Below are 16,008 nucleotides of genomic sequence, written 5' to 3'. Positions count from 1 at the left end.
GTCCCAAAATCCAGGAACACTGGTCTTCAGTTCATACTGTAGTGGAGAAAGTTGCTGGTCAGGGCATTGCCTTCACTAAGAGGTTTTATGTGCTGGGGCAGGGGGGCCAACCCTGGTCCTGCAGAGCCACTACCCTGCAGGTTTTAGATGGATCCCTCTTCCAACACACCTGATTCAAATGATCAGCCTATCATCAGCTCTGCAGAAGCCTGAGAACGACCATCAGGTGTGCTGGAAGAGGGAAACATCTAAAACCTGCTGGACTGTGGCGCTGCAGGACCAGGGTTGGCCCCCCTGTGCTAGGGGGTCCTTCTGTTTTGAGTTTTTTACCCTCCCCTGTTGCGCATTGGGTACAAACTGCATTCATGCTGGGGGAAACTCTTAGTACGGCGGTGGAAGGCTCCACCCACTCCAGCTGTCCCCGCTGGTACACCTCTGCTGGTCCACTAGCAGCATTTGAAAGATGATCTTATCGACCAGGGGCGTTCAACGAGTTCAACATGCGTCTCCTCCTCCTCCTTGTGGTAGCTCCTCCCTTTACTGAGTCTCCTCCTCCTCCTTGTAGTAGCTCCTCCCTTTACTGAGTCTCCTCCTCCTCCTTGTAGTAGCTCCTCCCTTTACTGAGTCTCCTCCTCCTCCTTGTAGTGGCTCCTCCCTTTACTGAGTCTCCTCCTCCTCCTTGTAGTGGCTCCTCCCTTTACTGAGTCTCCTCCTCCTCCTTGTAGTGGCTCCTCCCTTTACTGAGTCTCCTCCTCCTCCTTGTAGTGGCTCCTCCCTTTACTGAGTCTCCTCCTCCTCCTTGTAGTGGCTCCTCCCTTTACTGAGTCTCCTCCTCCTCCTTGTAGTGGCTCCTCCCTTTACTGAGTCTCCTCCTCCTCCTTGTAGTGGCTCCTCCCTTTACTGCGGTCAAAGCAGCCGCTAGCATTTTTCTGGTGCGCTACTCATTCCACAGTTTCAGCAGATGAGCTGCATGGAGTGAATGTGGCTTCAACAACAGTAAGGGTTCATTTGTGCTCTAGGTTAAAGACGCAGACGCAGACGCAGACGCAGACGCAGACGGACGGAGGGTTCTGTCCGTCCTTCGTTTACTGTATTATTCACATAATTCTGTCCGTTTTCTGGGAGAATATGGAGCAGAACAACTGGGAACTGTGGAGGCAGTGTTGAGTTTGGGAGAGAATAATTTCCATAAATACTGATACTTTTTATAGAGCAACTGTATGAGTACGAGTACTGTGTACTTTTGGAGTAATCTTACAACAGATTCCATTCCAAGCTACAAAAGTGTGTTTTTTCATCTGAAATAGGCTTTAAGACTAAATTCAATGATGAATAAAATTATGATTTCCAATAATTACCTCATGCATTTGGTATTTTTGGTATTAGCCCTTCATATACTATCAGCACAAATACTATGAACTACTTTTACTGTGTACTTTTAGAGTAATCATACTCAAAAATCCATTCCACACTGCACTTCTGCCTGTTGTATTCAGTGGTTGGAACAGATAAAATGTACAAAAAGATTAAAACTTCTAAAAGTTTATAAGCTCTGTAATTTTTTGCGGCTCCAGACTATTTTTTGGAGTGGAAGGGGAGGCCAAATGGCTCTGACTGATAATAAAGGTTACAGAGGCCTGATCCAGACCGCTAAATAGAGTAAGTGGTTACAGTCACAAATGGTCCCACTACCTCTGCACAGCTCAGTGATGTTTCCAGTTGAAGAACGTGAACTGGACTGAGTGACAAGTACTGACTGTTGTAACCATGTATATGTGTATTATATGCATCGTCTTTATTATTATTATTATTATTATTATTATTATTATTATTATTATTATTATTATTATTATTATTATTATTATTTATGTTTCATCTGGTCAGAGACTGTCCACATGTTTCCAGTATACTGGCACTGATAACTGGCATAAGGTGTGGAAATGTGTAGCATGTATGGCCTAAAAACTTTTTTTGTTTTTTTTGTTTTTTTTTACTATTATTTTGTGTGTGTGTGTATATATGTGTATATATATATATATATATATATATATATATATATATATATATATATATATATATACATATATACGTATATACGTATATATATGTGTATATATATATATATATATATATATATATATATATATATACGTATATATGTGTGTGTGTGTGTGTGTATATATATATATATATATATATATATATATATATATATATACGTATATATATGTGTGTGTGTGTGTGTGTATATATATATATATATATATATATATATATATATATATATATATATGTATATATATGTGTGTATATATAATATATACATATACATACTATATATATATATATATATATAAGAAAAAGTCAATAAAGCTCAACTCATAAAAGCAGACACTTTGCTCCAGTCTGTGTTACATGTTTAAAGACACTTTCCGATCATTCGTGTGTTTGTTCTTCAGCTCTGGGAATCTAATGTGTGTCTTGGCTTCATCCTTGTGTTGCTGTTCAGGATTGGCTGTTGCCATGGTAACTGCCCAGGCCTCAGACAGCACGTTGCCCCCCTGGTCTGGCGCTGGACTGCTCTTGACCTGTCTGCTGTCCACAGAGTTCTGAAGAAAAACCACACAAACACACAAATACACAAACATACAAACACACAAACACACAAACATACAAACACACAACGACACAAACATACAAGCATACAAACACACAAAGGCACAACGACACAAACACACAAACACACAAAGACACTTCCATGTCCCATGGGTTTGAGTCCTGATTTTAAAAAAAAGGAGAACAAACAGCAAATCTGAACAACAGCCAAACAAATACTAAAGAAAACAGGAGAACACAACCAGAGTCTGAAGTGTCCAAATCTGAACAAGATCCAAACAAATATGAAAATAAAACATTTACCATCCAGTCACAAACAACAGTGAAAACAGACACATGTACTTTTTACAGTGGAGTAACCCCTGAATTAGACTTTTTACAACGGAGAACCCCCTTGAAATAGACGATTTATAATGGGGTACCCACTGATATAGACTTTTTACAGTGGAGTACCCCCCTGAAAAAAGACTTTTTATGGCAGAGTACCCCCTGAAATAGACTTTTTTTTTTTTTTTTTTTTTTTTTACAGTGGAGTACCACCTGAAATAGACTTTTCTATCCAAGTACCCCCAACTCTCACTTCAGCACTTTTTATTTAATAAAATGAATCCAAATGTGTTCCTATGCCAAAGGTGTCTGTTTATATTTATTAAACTTTGACAACAAACAACATATATTTTATTGTAATATATATTTTAAAAATAGAAATCTTTATAAGCAAATTTTGTGTAAAATCTAAACTTTAAAGTGCTTTCTGTCATTGATAAGAAAAATAAATTAAATGGTCATGAATGAATAAATGAACTTTTCATCTACATAAAATAATTCCTTCTTTACTCAAATAAACTAATTTTAAATCATATAAAATATAAATGTTCTTCAAATGTTATAAAAGCTTCAACAAGATGATTGACAATACTACTACTACTACTACTACTACTAATAATAATAATAATAAAACCATTGAAATGAAATAAGGTCAGAAGAGGCTCCAGGTGTCGTCTGTTCAGGCTTCTGCATAGTTTTATAATTAATACCAGACAACATCTACAACAAATCTAGAAGTATTTGTTAAAAACTGGAACTAAACAGTGTGTTTAGTTTCATTTAGTCTGTCATAAATTGTGGTGTTTGATGTGAAACTGAAAGCTGACACATACACACTGGTTCATTTACTGTATTTTTGTGGATTTCTTCTAATTGTCTCTGATTAATCGTTAACCCATGACATCAAATGTTTATGTCTAATGATCCACGTCCGCTTTGAATCCTGCATGACTGTGAGTTTTTCCAAACCCCTGTATTAGTAATGTGGTCATTTCGTAAGCACGTCTTCCTCTGTAAATACAACCACAAATTTCTAATTTGATGCAATTTTACCGTGAGTAACACCAAAGAGGAAGTGTCCAAAGACCAGAAGTGTCAGAACACAACCCAATACATTTACATTTACATCTACACTGTGAAAAATATCTGTAATTTAACAGAATTTTCACTGTTTATTTTACAGATTTTTCCTGTATTTTTCAGATTCAGGAAAAAATCAATGAAATGACAAAAACAGACTGATTTTACATGTCAAATGGAAAAGAACACGAAAAACTGTAACTGTGAATAACCTGAAAATTTCCTTTTTTTTTTTTTTTTAAGATTTTTTTTTCACAGAAAAATTCAGTTAAAATACATTTGCAAATGTATCATAATTTCACAAATATTTCTTTTCTATTTATGAGATTAAACTGTTAATTTAAAGTTTAATACTGTAAAAACAAACAAACAAACAAAAAATTAAAACCAGATAAAATTACTGACAGTTAACGGTAACAGAAGTATTAGTTCTGTCAGTTGAACCAGACTTGTTTGTTAATTGACAAATATCTTGTGTAATTACAGGAGGTTTCACAACAAAAATGTTGAATAAATGTATTTTTGTGAATGTATAACATGTATAAGCACTGATAAACTTTCCAAATACAGTTTTTATCAGTGGATTGGACAACTGAGTCTCACTGAAAATTATTTATATATATATTTATAGGGAATTGGATTGTTTTAATACATGAAAATAGTCTTTATTAAACATTAAAAAGTAAAAAAAAATAAATAAATAAAAAAAATCTCATGTAAAGTTAGGGCAAAAAACTGTATTTTAATTATGGAAAATTACTCTTTTTTTATGACATGGTTATTTTCCATTACTTAACAGTATTTTTTCATCCCCCCTGCTGCCGGAATAATACAGTTTTTTTTTTTTTTTTTTTACAGTTTTTTTTTTTTTTTTTTTTTTTTTTTTTTTTAACAGTGGATGCATTTGTCAGACACTTTTTTTCCAAAGCAACTTACAGGGGAAATCCAAAATAAAAGAATAAAATACAAGGATAGATTAAAAACATGTAAAAGCAGCTGTACAATTAAAAACAGTTAAATAAAAATACAGAGTAAAAACAACAGAATAGACATCATCATCATCATCATCATCATCATAATAATAATAATTCAGCTAATGTCCCAGCAGCACATGAACCTGTTCAATGGAGCTGAACGCTGACATTTAAGGAAAGATTTAAGGGACTGATGTCAACAATAGAACAGAATAAGCGAACAGAGCAGAATGTAAACCAGGGTTCTAAACTCCTGTTCTTTCAGGTTCCACATTCAGTCTGACCTGATCTGTAGTGGACCCAACCAGGAAAAGAAGAACAGAAGAACCCAGAAAGAATGACAACTGACAATTTATGTCTGTGTTTGAGTGTAAAGAAAAAAACCCATTAAATTATGAAAATACTTAATTAAAAAAAATGTTAAAAAAAAAAAAAAAAAAAAAAAAAAAAAAAGAAAGAAAGAAAAAGAAAAAAGAAAGAAGAAAACCTAAAGTAAAAAAGTAAAAAAAAGTAAAAAAAAAAAAAAAAAAAAAAAAAAAAAGTAAAAGTAAAGTAAAAGTAAAAAAAGTAACAAGTAAAAGTAAAAAAGTAACAAGTAAAGTAAAAGTAAAAAAGTAAAAAGTAAAGTAAAAAGTAAAAAAAGTAAAAAAGTAAAGTAAAAGTAAAAAGTAAAGAAAAAAGTAAAAGTAAAAGTTAAAAAAGTAAAAAGTAAAAAGTAAATTAAAGTAAAAAAGTAAAAAAGTAAAAGTAAAAAATAATAAAAAAGTAAAAAAAAAAAAAAAAAAAAGTGAAGTAAATTAAAGTAAAATAAAAAAAAGTAAAAGTAAAAAAAGTAAAGTAAAAAGTAAAAGTTAAAAGGAGTTTAAAAAAAAAAATTGATTGATTGAATTAATTGAATTGATTTTTAAGTAGTAACTTCTCATTAGTCCATGTGCATTCTGGATCAGATCTCCAAAGACACTAAACACTGAGGAACAGGAAGAAAAGAGTTCAAACTGGACTGAATTTAATACAGACATTTCAGGTTGGACACATTTGTTCAGGTTAGTCACATTTTATTGGTACAGGAGAGTTTGGAAATGGAAAGATTTTCAGAATTTAATGTGATTTTTTGCACTAAAACAAAGACAAACATTTGAAGTCGTTAATTCAAGATTTTTTGCTAAATTTGAGATTTTTTTTTTTTTTTTGCTTAAGTCAAGATTTTTTTTCGCTTACGAAATGACCACATTACTAATACAGGGGTTTGGAAAAACTCACAGTCATGCAGGATTCAAAGCGGACGTGGATCATTAGACATAAACATTTGATGTCATGGGTTAACGATTAATCAGAGACAATTAGAAGAAATCCACAAAAATACAGTAAATGAACCAGTGTGTATGTGTCAGCTTTCAGTTTCACATCAAACACCACAATTTATGACAGACTAAATGAAACTAAACACACTGTTTAGTTCCAGTTTTTAACAAATACTTCTAGATTTGCTGTAGATGTTGTCTGGTATTAATTATGAAACTGTTAATTTTCTTTAGACATTTCAGGTTGGTCACATTTGTTCAGGTTAGTCACATTTTATTGTTACAGGAGAGTTTGGAAATGGAAAGATTTTCATAATTTAATGTGATTTTTTGCACTAAAACAAAGACAAAAATGTGTAGTTGTCATTATTTACAGACATAATGTAATATTATTTTTCCCATCAAACCCAGCAGTAAATCTGCAGTCCTTCTTTTTTGTCGGTTCTTCTGCTGTCATTGTCATATCAGTACCTGGACTCTTGTATGTTTTGTCTGTCCTGTCTGTCATTTCCTGTTTTATTTTGTTCAGTCCTCCTCTTGTGTCATGTCTGCTGTCTTTGCTTCCTCTCCCTGATTGTTCCACCTGTTGCTGATGACCTGTCCCCGCCCTGATTCTTTCCACCTGTGTCTCATTGTCTTCCCTCCCTCCTGTGAATAGAAGCCCTGTGTTTTCCCCTGTCCTGTGCCGGTTCGTATTCCTCCTGTTTGGTGTGTCTGCTTACCAGTGTTTTCTTCAGATCCTGTTTGTTTGCCTGCCTGTCTGTTCTCAACCCGGATTGTTCCTGGACTCCTGAGTTTTGCCTGAGCTCCTGTCTGTGCTTCAGCCTTTTCTGCCACTCTGTGTTCCACCTTTTGCTCAGATGTGTGGTACATGGTTCAGCCTCTTCCCCAGTGTCCTGTTGCCTGTCTGCTCGTCTTCTGTGTATGACCTGGTCTGTCCCTGACGCTCCTCTGCTTTTTCCTAGTCGGGTTCCCCTCGTGTGCTCCTGACCCGGGCAGTGGGTTTCCTCATTTGGTTTCAGACGTTGTGACGAACCCACGAGGACATTTCACTGAGGATTCACCTGAACCCTTTTTGTGTGAACTGTATTTCTTGTTTGTGTTTAATAAACACAACTACATTGTATTTCTGTCTGTTGGTCGTGCTTTTGGGTCCAGACCTCGTACTTTCAGTCCTAACAGTTATTATTGGACTGTAGATCACAGGTGTCAAACATGTGGCCTGGGGGCCAAAATCGGTCCACTGAACGGTCCAGTCCGACCCGTGGGATGAACTTGTGAAATGCAGAAATTACACTGAAGATATGAACAATCAAGGATGTTCAAATCATTTTAGGTTAATTCAGTCTAATGTGGGTCAGAACCAGTAAAACATTATCATAACAACCAATAAATAACGAAGACAGATATTTTTTCCTTTTTGTTTTAGTGTAAAAAAAAAAAAAAAAAGTAAAATTACAGAAAAATGTATACATTTAAACACTAGCCTTTTATAAAAATGTGAACAACCTGAAATGTCTTAAGAGAAGTCTGTGGAACTGTACCAATATTCTGCCTGTTACTGAATGGTTTGTGTATTTGAAGATCTGCTGTGATCTGTGATAAAAATGATAAACTAAGGCGTAATATTGTTAAAATTGCACTTATTTTCCAGGTTGTTCATATTTGTTCATGTGAAGTTCAAGTACAGTTCGTAGACAAACATTTTCATCATGGAATTTTATTTTTCACTCGAAACCATAGAGAAAACTTTGGAGTTGATATCATTTCTAAGTTCTTGTCCTATTATTTCTATTATTGTCCTGGTCTGGCCCTCAGTAGGTCAGATCGGTCTGTATGTGGAACTGAACTGACAGGAGTTCCACAGCCTGGACTGTGGAATTTTTGCATTTTGTAAATTCATCCCAGGGGTGGGACTGGAACCTTTGGGGGGACGGATGTTTGAGAGCCCTGCAGTGGATGTAGTTCAGTCCCATTGTGACAACCTGGAAGTTGCCCCAAACACACACACACACCCTGTAACATGCATGTTGGCATCCAGATCCACGCCGGAAATTGTCACCACAGCATCGACACCTGATTCGCCCGAAGTTGGCGGCAGTTTTTAAATACCCCCCCATATCCGCATTCGGAGAGTGCGGCGGTGCGTTCGAGTCGGCATGACACGGAAGCGTCAGAGCAACAGCTCGTTAGTAGAGACAAAAAAGTACGGCAGTTAATCCCGTTTACAACTCTGTTCATCTCCGTCCGTTCTCTCCCTCTGGTGCATCACATCCATCCATCTCACTGCAGCAAGACAGTCTCCCTCACATACCAGCAAACCAGCAGCAATAACCCGGAATGGATCACAGACTGACTGGACTGGACTGACTGACGGACTGACTGACTGCGACCATTGGAGTGTGTGAGTAAGTTTTTTCCTGCTTTCTCGTTTTTTTTAAAAAAAGCCTTGACCTGAACTGTGCGCTTGTTTTTTTTTTTTTTTTAACAAACGAACTGAAATGAACTGAATTATTTTTTTTTCTCTCTTTGGAAAAACTGGAAAACCCGGAATGGAATTTTTTGTTTAAATGGACTGAACTGTTTAAATTGTGGAAGATTTAAGTTTGAATTTTTGCTTGGTTGGTGGATTTTGTTGAGTTTGGACTTTGGGTTTTCTGTGGGTTGGGTTTTCAACTGTGGGTTTGAATTTGTGTGAATTTTGTTTATAATCATTGTTTAATACATGATTTTGAATTTTACATGGTTTGAATGTGTGTTCTTTTCTTTGTCATTTAATGTGTGGGGTGTGAGTTTAGTTAAAACTCACATCCTTTGTGTAGTTTGAGACTCAAGCTAAAGACTGACTTACACTGACTAACCTAACATCTTATATGTCAGGAGAGAGACCTGGCTGGCACCCCTGAAAAATCAATATAATAAAATAATATAAAATAAATAAATTAAAACATCAAACTCAAACTGTCACACCATGTTGTTGTTGTTGTTGTTGTTGTTGTTGTTGTTGTTGTTGTTTGGAGCCCCCTGCTGGACAGATGCACACATACAGTCTGTCAACAGCAGAAACAGAAACTGCACTAACACTGGGTCACAGACGCTTTTATCTGATGTGTTCAGGCTGACAAACACTTTGGACTGCAGACTTTAACCCTTTCATGCCCACAGAGTCACAGATGTGTGGAAGCAGCCGACACACCGACCGTATGTAGACGACTGTTTCAGAAAAAACTGTGCGACTCCATCTGCCTGCTGCCTCATCAGTGATGGTGAAGAAAATCCAAATGTATTATTCAAAAGTGTGCACAGATATTACCCTTCAAAAGCAAATATGTGTTCTTTTTTCCCCAATATGAGGAACATTTGTACAATCTGTGGCTGAAGGTGAAACTATAGAACATGTGTTTGTTGGTTGTTTTCATGTTTTGGTTCCATTTACAAAAATATATTTCCATAAAGATAAAAAAAAAACATCTTACTGTGCAAATTTGAAATTCTTCTTACAGTCACAAATCCAAATTTATTGGCTAATGAAAAATACATACAATTAATCATTATTTTAGCTAAATATAACTTTCACAAAATGATTTGACCAAAAAAAAAAAAAAAAAACACCTTTACCGAGCAAATTAGAAATTCTTCTTGTAGTCACAAATCTGTATTTATCAGCTAATGAAAAATATATAATTAATCTAATCCTTATTTTAGCTAAATATCACTTACACAAAAAGATTTACCAAAAAAAACCCAAACAAACAAAAAAAAAAAACCCTCCTCCTTGTACAAATGTAGAATAACAGATCTGAAAAATTATTGGAACAACATTGAAAATTTGAAAAAGATAAATAATAAATTAATGAAAACTATCAAATTAAATGATGAGCTTTGGTTGTTTTCATGTTTTGGTTCCATTTACAAAAGTATATTTCCCAAAAGAAAAAAGAAAAAAAAAAACCCTCCTACAAATTCATAATCAAAGATCTGAAAATTTATTGTAACATTGAAAATTTGAAAAAGAAAAGCAATAAATTAATCAGAATAATTAAATTATATGATGAGTTTAAATGTAACGTGTAACAGACCCCTGACTGTTGATTTATTATTTATTTCTTTTTGTTTGTCTTTTGTTCTTCTCTTCTTTCATAGATCTGATCTATAAATGTGTCCGCTGAATGTGTTTGTGTTTATGTTGGATGTTTAAGAATTGTTAATAAAACTGTCTCAAAACAAAACAAAACAAAAAACTCTGTATTCCCTGTATTAGTTCGGGCATATTCATCTCTGCTCCTTTTCTTTAATTAAAATGCCTGTTTATTTGCACTGTTTTGTATTTTAATGTATTTTTGCTCTTGCCCTACACATCCCCATGATTTTTGTACTTGATTTTATTTATGTTCATTTGTATCACTATGTTATTGTCCTCATTGAGAGTTTGTATTTTTTCATAAGTTAAAAAAAAAAAAAAAAAAAAAAAAAGTTCGGGCATATTCGACGTCTTCCTCGGAACCTTTAACAAGCACGTGTTTCTCGTCGGACCGGTCAGTGACGGACCTACATCAGACAAGGTATAGTTTTTTAGATGTTACCTGTTTGACAGTTTGACTGTGACTCCAGTCTTCATCAGAAGTGTCATTCGCCGTGCAGATGACGTAAAAAAGAAAAGTATAATTCCATAAACAGAAGAAAATGACGTCATTAGCCAACCTACATCCGGTTGATGGAGGCGAACGGTCTCACGTTTGGACATGCGCAAAACGAAGCAATTGTTGTATGTAAGGTAAGTTATTCTACGATAAAACTATTACCCGTTTTATTGTGTACTTGTACAGCAGATATATTGAAGTGAGTATGAGTGACGAATATTTTTAAAGTTATTTGAATATTTGTGTTTGTAGCGGCTTAGCTACATTGGACCGTAATGCTAAGGCTAATGCTAGCACTCACATGACGTTAGTTCGGGAAGTGCCATTTTAGTTATTTTAGTTTTATTTAGTTTTTATTTTAGTTAATTTGTAAATGATTATAAAATTATAAGCAACAAAATGAACAAAAATAACCAAATTGATCAATGAAATGAACAAAAGTGAGTGACTAATAAATCAACAAAATAACAAAACAATAAATAACATGAACAAAATTGAAGAAAAAGGAATAAACCCCTGGAGTTGAACCAGTGACAGTGGATGGACACACTGGGATTGTGTTCAGTTAACCACAGACTGAAAATGTCACTTTATTCATTTTTCTCCCTTTCTCATTTCCGCTAAAATGTCCTTAGGGGGTCAAATGAGTGTCCATTTGTGTCCAGAACAGTTGTCCTACAGTCCTAGAAGTGTGTGTAAATAATGCTAATCCATTTGTGCACAGACTACTGATATTCTTTGACAGTGGAAGCTCTATTTTCATAAATATTGGATTTGGAATAGCACGTGGATGTGAAAACTTTTGCTGGTGGACGGACGCGACATTACCCATGATGCTCTGGTCAGTCCCAGTACTTTATTAGGAATAAACTTCTAGACTTCCTATTGCTAATTGTGCTCTTCTTCATAAATGTTGGTATTGTGGATCTAAAACAATCCCAGCTGACACAAAACACTAAATGTGTCAGTGGACGGATGTGACATGGTTGTTGTGGATCCCATCATACTGATGCTCTGCAGCCATGTCAGCGTTTACACTAATGATCCCTGTGCAAAAACTAGGAGCACTATTATTTATTGGATAGTTTAGCATCAGACTAAAGAGGAAAGAACAATCTAGAATTGTTCTTTCTGTATAAAAATGCTTCTTATTGTAAAAGTGTTGATGTAAACAGTGCTGTGTGCCATTCTTCATGTATGTATTGGTGGAACAGAAGCAGGATGGATCAGCACCATACTCCAGATTGAACCTGTACAAATAAAACATGTGATATGGAGGAGATAATCTGGGAAGAAAAACTGGGGAATCCAAAAGAAGAGAAGATTTGTTTTTCAGGTCAGTTCAGTTCAAATAGAACTTGTCCATTTGTGACATGAAAATATAGCATTAATTGTGATGAAATTGTTCATTTTTGAGCTGAAAACATAGTTCATATGAGCATCAACATGTTGAACAGAACTGAAATCCTGTCCATTTGAGCAGCTGTCATTTACCAACACAAAGTTCCTTTGGATTCACTGAGACTGATTTAATATGAACACAGACACAAAGAAGAGCTGTGAACACATTTGAGCCGATATAAAAACCTTTAACTTTAATCAGAATTTTAATGAACATCTACATGATCTGTGAATTAACTATTAGAAAATACCTGATGTACACTGAAAAATGCAAAATACAGATGGTAATGTTATAATAAATGGTGATAAATCTTAAATATAGAGAAAGTTTCATTTGGGACCTGACACAAAAGTATGTGTGAGTCTGAAAGGGTTAAATATGGAGGTAATATGATCTGCTTTAGTGCTTTTATGGGTTAAATATTTCGGTTTTAGAGGTGTGCAGGACTATTATTTGTGGTGATACCAGAGACGCCTCCGCCTCTTTAGTTTTCTTCATGAGGAAACATAATATCAACAGTTTGTTTAGTCCATTAGAAATTTAAGTGTTTAAAGATGCAAAGGCCTGATAAGTCACAAAACAACAGTGAATGAAACGGGCACAAATCTATGTTTGTTTGTTTGTTTTTTTGTGATCCATGTGGGACAGAGGATTAACTCTAAAAGACCCAAATAAGTGCCTGACTGATCTAAAACCTTTAACCATTTCTGATTCACTAAACCTACCACTACATACACATGATTGGTGTCAAATACAGTTATTGATCCTTTCATGGTCATCAGTTATGACCATATTTGGATGTTCAGAGGCTCCGTAGTTACTGTGGAAACACTGTCATCTTCTCCAACGTTGATTCACCAGTAAAACCCATGGAGTTGGATCAGTGACAGTGGATGGACACACTGGGTTTATGATCAATAAGAAATAAAATGAACGTATTTACAAAATAATAAATAATGTGAAAACATTAGCAAGAAAATCAATTAAAAACAATAAAATAAGCAACAAAATGAACTGTGTTTACGTTCAGTTAACAGTATGTTTGACTGAAAATTACACTTTTTCCTCAGTTTTCTCAGTTTTTATTTAATAAACCATCGAAGTTACTCAGAGTTTTTGTGAACGTCTACATCCTCCTGAGTTCAAGTTAAAGTTTGGGCTGTTTTTGTTTTCTTTTCTTTTTTTTTTTTACATTTACATACTTGTTTTAATTGAAAACAGCATGATGCAACATTTTTCCGGATTATTTATTTATTTATCTAGTTACTTATTTATTTAGTTAGTTAGTTCCTTAATGTCCTTTGCAATGAACATCTTTTTTATTTTATTTTTTATTGTTAAAATTAAATCTGTTCAACTCTAGTCCACTGTAGATGACACAAGTTCATAAGTGTGTTTCAGGAGGATCAGTGATCAGTGACGTAAACATGGGAACATAAATAAAACTGAAAGAACCGCTGATAAATCTTGTAGTTGTGGCTCTGTAAGGGTTAAAGTTCTGCATCCACTGTGGTTCGTGTTCACTGTGGTACGTGTTCACTGTGGTTCGTGTTCACTGTGGTTCATGTTCACTGTGGTTCACTGTGGTTCGTGTTCACTGTGGTTCGTGTTCACTGTGGTTCATGTTCACTTTTCCAGAGTTTACACAGACTAAACACACGTGCACAGACTCAGTGCACACAGTTCTCTTCCCTCTAGTGTTGTATATTAGACGTATATTTGATGCATATTTGCAGAGTAAACAGCGTCTGAGTGGAACATTCAAAGCCTGTGTGTGCGTGTGTGTGTGTGTGTGTGTGTGTGTGTGTGTGTGTGGCCTCATGGTTGCCATGGGTACGTTCACTCACATGTCCATGAAAGGATGTGACAGCGTGGTGCAACAGGGGGGCGGAGCCTTCCCACACTGGAGCTCAGGCTGCACAATAAACTGTAGATAAATGAGAAGGGGATTGAAACACTGAGTCAGCGTCCAAATACGGACACTGTGTGTGCGTGTGTGTGTGTGCGTGCGTGCGCTCGGAGCTGTTCACAGTTACATTCAGGACAGAATACACACACACACATGAACGTCTGCATGGTCTGATCCTCTACAGCAGTTCCACATTCAGACCAATGTGGACTCAAGTGGGTCAGACTAGTACAACACCAACACAAGAACCTAGAAATAAGGGCATCTGCAACCTTTTCTATGTGTTTTCGGTTGAATAAAGTTACAAATTTAAATAAAAAGTGAAAAAAAAAAAAATACATTATGAGAACGTTTACATCAACAAACTATCCTTTAAAGAAGTGAAAAACATGAACAACCACAAAAAACCTGAGATTTCTTTAGAAAAACTGAAAAAGCCCTCGGAGAGCGCAGACCTCTGCCAAAGCAGATCAGTCCAGTCTGACCCATGGCATGAACATGTAAATGCAAAATATTTCACTTAAGATTATTAACAATCTTTTTAGTTCAGGTTCCAGTTCAATCTGAAATTCAACATTTCCAGAAATTTTCGTCCAAATCCGTCCATAACTTTTTCAGTTACATTGCTAACTAGCCAACAAACAAACAAACCCTGGCAAAAATATAACCTCCTTGGTGGAGGTAATTAGTGCAGTTTTAACAGTATTATAGTACCAACTCAATGACCTGTAAAAAAGACATCTGCAAACTTTTCTATGTGTTTTAGGCTGAATAAAGATATAAAATTAAATTTAAAGTAAAAAAAAATTACATTATGAAAATGTTTACATCAACAAACTATCCTATAAAAAAGTAAAAAACATGAACAACCACAAAAAACCTGAGATTTCTTTAGAAAAATAAGTGCAGTTTTAACAGTATTATAATACCAACACAATAACCTGTAAAAAGGACATCTGCAAACTTTTCTGTGTGTTTTAGGTGGAAATAAGCTACAAATTTAAATTAAAAGCTAAAAAAAATTACATTATGAAAATGTTTACATCGACAAACTATCCTTTAAAAATGTGAATAACTATGGAAGTAAATCTGTCTCATCAGATTTTGAATTAGAAAAGCCACTGAATTTTTTTGCACTGAAATTAAGTATCTGAGTTTTTTTGGCATCACATGACCAACCTACTGTAACTCGATTGGCTGGCTGGTGGTTCAACTTGACAGAGAATCATTGCTTATCCTTGGATGTGTGATTTGAATTTTTTGCTTCTGAATTTTCATTGAATATTCAGTATAATTTTACCAGTATTCATCCTCAGTTTATCATGTATACATGTGCATAATAACTACAGATCCAGTTGATCTACAAATACATTTAACATTTAATAACAGACAGAATATTGGAACAAATAGCCTACACAGATTTATATTCAGACAGTTCAGGTTGGACAGATTTGTTCAGTTTATTCACATTTTTTGTTAAAGGATAAATTATAAATGTCAACCTTTTTATGTAATTGTCCTTTTTTACACTAAAACAAAGAAACATGTATTTGTCATTATTTATGGGTTATTTTGGTAGTGTTTTACTGGTTCCGATCCACTTTAGATCATATTAGTTTGAATGTGGAACCTGAACTAAAATGATTGTTCATATCTTCAGCATGGCTGTAAGAAAATATCAGTATTGCAATATATCACGATATTTCACTTCACAATACTGTATCAATATTAAAAAGTACTGTATCAGTATTTTTAGGTA

Source organism: Sphaeramia orbicularis, chromosome 20, assembly GCF_902148855.1.
Source record: "Sphaeramia orbicularis chromosome 20, fSphaOr1.1, whole genome shotgun sequence".
Classification (NCBI taxonomy): Eukaryota; Metazoa; Chordata; class Actinopteri; order Kurtiformes; family Apogonidae; genus Sphaeramia; species Sphaeramia orbicularis.
The sequence above is the reverse complement of the archived record's forward strand: the minus strand, read 5'-3'. Positions refer to the sequence as shown.